The sequence below is a fragment of the Momordica charantia genome, assembly GCF_013281855.1.
Source record: "Momordica charantia cultivar OHB3-1 chromosome 3 unlocalized genomic scaffold, Mcharantia_2.0 BLBB01000003.1, whole genome shotgun sequence".
Taxonomy (NCBI): domain Eukaryota; kingdom Viridiplantae; phylum Streptophyta; class Magnoliopsida; order Cucurbitales; family Cucurbitaceae; genus Momordica; species Momordica charantia.
The window spans coordinates 4,311,830-4,316,957 of record NW_028275161.1 but is presented as its reverse complement, the minus strand read 5'-3'; the positions used below and the strand labels follow the sequence as shown (position 1 = coordinate 4,316,957).

Here is a 5,128-nt window from a genome sequence, read left to right as displayed (position 1 = left end):
ACAGTAGTGGGACGAGCTTCTCCTATATTTAACTCTTTAAAGACAGAAAGAGGCATAAGATTAATGCTTGCTCCTAAGTCACACAATGCTCTTCCTAGGTTCTTACCTCCTATTGAGCAGGGGATGGTAAAACTACCTGGGTTCTTACATTTAACAGGCAATGGATTCCCTAGAGCATCACTACTACACTTTGTCAAGGCTACCGTCTCATGCTCACCTAACTTCTTACGCCTAGATATGATGTCCTTTAAAAACTTAGTGTAGTTAGGCATTTGTTCTAAAGCATCTATGAGAGGTATATTGATATGCAACTGTTTTAGAATCTCAAAGAACTTCTTAAAATGACCATCCTGATTCTTTTTAACTAGCCTTTGGGGGAAAGGTGGAGGAATCTTAATATTACCTACCTGTGGAGTAGTGCTGGGCACTACTTGTTTACCTTTATCCGCCTTCTTATCTTTTTCTTCTGAACTTACAGGTTCTGTTTTCTCTTCTTGTTGTGGATTGGAGGTGGATGCAGGAACAGGTGTAACTACATGAGTTCATTCGTCTGGAAGTGAGGGTCCTTCATAACTTAATCCGCTTCTTGTGATAACCGCTTTACAGTGCTCATTTCCCTCACGATCTCGCTTCGGGTTTTCTGTGTGTCCAGGCAATGTACCTTGGGGTCTAGATTTCTGGTCATTTGCAATCTGCCCCACTTGCATCTCCAAGCTTCTTATCGCAGCATCAGTTCTTGTCATGAACTCTTTCATCATGGCCTCCAAACTTGCGTTGCTACCACTTTGCTGAGTAGTATTTTGACCTCTTTGTTGATTGTATTGTTGAGGCTGTGACGCCGGTTGAGTTGGAAAACCAGGAGGAGTATAATTTTGCTTGTATTGTTGAGCGGGTGCTTGTGCAATGCTACTAGCTACTCCTTGGTCACTCCAGGAAAAGTTTGGATGGTGCCTCCATCCAGGGTTGTAAGTGTTTGAATACGGGTTGAAATTCCGCTGGGCACCTTGACCTACATAAAAAATAGACGCTAGATTAGCTGGACAGTTCTCATACAAGTGGTTATCTCCACAATAGACACAAGATATATCTGAAATTTTCAAAATAGGAGAGGGTTCAGGTATCGCCGATGTGACGGTTTTGGTTTCCTTCTCCACTGTCAACTGCTTTAACATTTGGTTCATAGCCGCCATTTGGGCTTGCATTGAAGCTACTGTGTCTAACTCAAAGATTCCAGCTGATACTTGCTTCTTTGGTAATGACCTTCCTATTTCGCCTTGGTCATTAATTTCTGTCATCTTATTCAAGATATCAACGATCTCATTTACCGACTTCTCTAACAACGAGCCATTGGCTGCGATGTTCAACATCATCCTTGATGAACGATCCAATCCTCTATAGAATTGTTCAATATGCACACATGCGGGCAATCCATGGCTCGGGCATCTTCTAAGTAACTCCTTAAAATGCTCCCAAGCTTCTTGAACTGCTTCGTTCTCCTTCTGTCTAAAAGACACAATGTCCTCTCGGAGGTCTGCGTTCCTGGTCAAAGTGTGATACTTTGCCAAAAATTTCTCCGTCAGTTCTGCCCATGTGTTGATAGAATTTGGTTCTAACGCGTTTAGCCAAGTCCTTGCACCATCCCTGAGAGAAAAAGGAAACATTTTTAATCTTAGTGCATCCTCAAAAACACCAGGAAGTTGAAATTCATTAGCTATTTCAATAAAGGATTTGAGATGGGAGTAAGGATCTTCATTAGTCAATCCTCTGAACTGGCCCATCGTCTGTAACATCTGGAACATGACTGGTTTGAGCTCGAACTGTGCGGCTTGGGGTAAAAGATTATTTATCCCTGAATTTAGGTCGTGGAACGCATGAGTGACATAATTCCGCATGGCTACATCTCGATTATCTGCTAAAAGGATCGGATTAGGAATTTCTCCTGCTCGGTTTGCTGCTCCTTCATCTGCCATATCTCCATTCACAGGTGGATTTTGTGGCGGTGGAGGATCTTGTGCATTTCTATTCATCTCGATGGTCTCTTCTTCTTCAACTTCTTTCTTTTTTTTTACTTTCTTTCTCTTTTCTCAACCTCTGCTCACGCCTTCTCCTCTTAAGGGTTCTTTCAATCTCTGGATCAAAGGTCAACCAACCAGATCCTGTGCTCATACACAACTCCCTTAAAGGTTAGATATAACAGTTAATTCCAAGGACAGAGGTATGCAACAATCACACAATGAAATAATTCACTTGAAAAGAATATGATTTGAAACTCAAGTCCCCAGCAACGGCGCCAAAAACTTGTTGGGATTTTCTCTACCTTTAAAAAGATTAGAGACTCGTGCAAGCGCACACGGTCACAAGTAATACTCGGAAGTAATCCAAGGTCGAATCCTCGGGGACTTGTTGCTTTTCAAAATCAAGTAATGCAGTGAAATAGTTCAAATATGCAATTGTGATTTAGGAAGAAAATAATGGTGAAATGTTGTTGTTTGGGGTTTTAACTATCAAGCAATTTAATGAAACTCAACCTCCTTGTCTCCTACCTTAGTTTTGATGCAAAACATGGAAAACACACTATGTTGGGAAAATGCACCAGGCGCAATTCCTGACTTTTCTTGGGATTTGAGTTCTACTCTTTCACTACCGCTTTTGGTTGCTGCAGAGGCTAGGGTAACCTACAATCATATTCCTATGTGTGATTACAATCCTAGAGAATATCTACCAACTCATTTGCATTATGGGTCAGAGGGCCTATTCCTAGGACCATATTTTATGCGCTTATTCCTAACTAACATCCCATATTGGTTTCCTATTATTTTACCTAACTCACCTTTCCCAAGGTTGGGCTTTAGTGTATAAATCAAGTTCCCACTGGCCAAATGGAAAAAAGACGTAAAGAGAAGTTTTTAGAAACCAACCCAAAAAAGTGCCAGGTGCAATCTGGCCAAAATCCCGAGCGTGCTGAAAATCAAAACATTTGACTAAGGCATTCCACAAGGAGGTTGATAACTAATTTAGAACATAATTAAATGAAAGTAAATTTAGAGGTGGAGCTTTTTGATGTATTGGGCATGGACTTCATTGGACCATTTCCTCCATCTAATGGGAACCTTTTCATTTTATTAGCAGTCGATTATGTATGAAAATGGGTCGAGGCAATGGCATGCGGCAATAGTGATGCCAAAGTGGTAGCAAAGTTTCTCCACAAGCAAATATTCACGAGATTTGGTACACCCAGAGTTGTGATCAGTGACAAAGGCTCCCATTTTATCAACAAAGCTATAGCATCTCTCTTTGCTAAGTATAACATCAGACATAAAGTATCCACAGCTTATCACCCCCAGTCAAATGGGCCAGCTGAGATATCTAATAGAGAGATCAAGAACATATTGGAAAAAGTGGTTAGCACAAATCGAAAAGATTGAGCGATGAAATTGGACGATGCGTAATGGGCTTATCGCACAGCATTCAAGACGCCTTTGGGCACATCTCCATACAAATTAGTTTTTGGCAAACATTGTCATCTCCCATTAAAGGTGGAGCATAAGGCCTTTTGGGATGTGAAGAAGTTAAATTTGGATTATGCTGCAGCAGGAGATGTTCGCTGCTCACAATTGTTAGAGCTTGAAGAATTCCGTAGAGACGCTTATGAAAATGCAAAGTTATATAAGGAAAAGACAAAGCGATGACACGATCCAAGAATCAATCCTAGTAAGTTTGAAAAAGGACAGCAAGTGTTGGTTTTCAATTCACAACTCAAACTTTTTCTAGGGAAGCTCAAATCGAGATGATCAAGTTAATTTTTAGTTTCACATGTATTCCCACATGGAGCAGTAAAGGTACAAGAGATGGATTCAGGAAGAGAATTTACCGTGAACGGGCAAAGCTAAAGCATTTCTTTGCTGAGAGCGTGGTGAGAGATGCTGGAGCTTACCACTTAGCCACGGACTGAGGAACCAATAACGGAATAAAAGGAGCAGGATTTAATGATTAATTATTTTAGTGCTCCCCAGTTTTGAATTAGGAATTTAGATGTTTAATTGTTTTATCTGCCATTTTGAAATTTTAATTTGTTTTCATTTTTTGTTTTTAGGGGGGAAGTAATTAAAAATCAGGTTAAGTGGATAACCTTCGAAAAGGGCATGCAGTGATGACGACGTGACGTTGTTGGCACGAAAGGACAAGGTAGATGAGAGCGTCAAGGCGTGGCAGACATGCAGAAAGGTATTTATAGCAAATTTCGGCTTCCAAGGAGAGAGGTAAGTAAAACTTTCAAATTTTTGGAAGAATATCATAATTGCTGGAGATTTAGAGAGATCTTATTTTTCGTTTTGGGGGAAAATTTTATTTCCATTAATTGGAGGAAAATCGTGGGAGATATTTTCTTTAATGGGCCACAACAACTTTCTGTTTTTTATTTTAAGAGCCACGTCTCCCTCATTCTTCTCTCTCCACTCTGCACCATAATCGTACCTCCCATTCTCCTTTTATGGCCCCAAAAACCTCATCTTCTTCCCAAAACCCTAATTCAAAATGCCTAAAATCAAATACAAAGCGAATAAAAAGAGAGCGTTGAAGCTCGAACTTTCAGCAAGCTCTGGATCAAGCGGCGACTTCAAAGAGGTCGCTAAAACCATCCCGCCGGAGGCATTTGAGGAGTAGAGCCCCGCCAAGCAAAGCCCACTAGCTCGGAACACACCCCGGCTGATGGAGCTTCTACCGCCGCCTCCTCCTGTCGCCAGCCCTCAGGTAAACGCCCCTGACCATACTGCCTCCTCCTCTCAGACCCAGTCTGATAAACCCTTGCCCGTCGGCGAAGACCCAGAAAAGCTCACCACCCCGCCTCTTCTCACTGAAAACCTCCAAGCTGTTACTGATAATCCACCCCCTCTACCCACCCTTCCACAGACTCCACAACCCACGACCATCCCTCCACCCATCCTCGTACAAGAAATCCATCCTCATGTTCCCTCCAAATCCACACCTACTAATGGACCGGCCTCACGAACTCGATAGACCAAGTGACCAGCCCAATCTGTCCCAGGCCCCAACCCGGCTAAGAAGAGGAAAACACCAAAAGTCCCTCAATCGCCCTCTGTCAAAGCAAAAGCCACAAAATCCGCTTCTG

The 5,128-nt window shown here is 42.0% G+C and overlaps 1 non-coding gene across 1 annotated transcript; it reads left to right on the top strand.

Moving 5' to 3' along the window:
* Positions 1-1,425: 1,425 nt before the first annotated feature.
* Positions 1,426-1,532, top strand: LOC148212197 (small nucleolar RNA R71). Its single transcript, XR_015789974.1, has one exon. It is a non-coding gene; the product is annotated as a small nucleolar RNA R71 (small nucleolar RNA).
* The last annotated feature ends 3,596 nt before the right edge of the window (positions 1,533-5,128 follow it).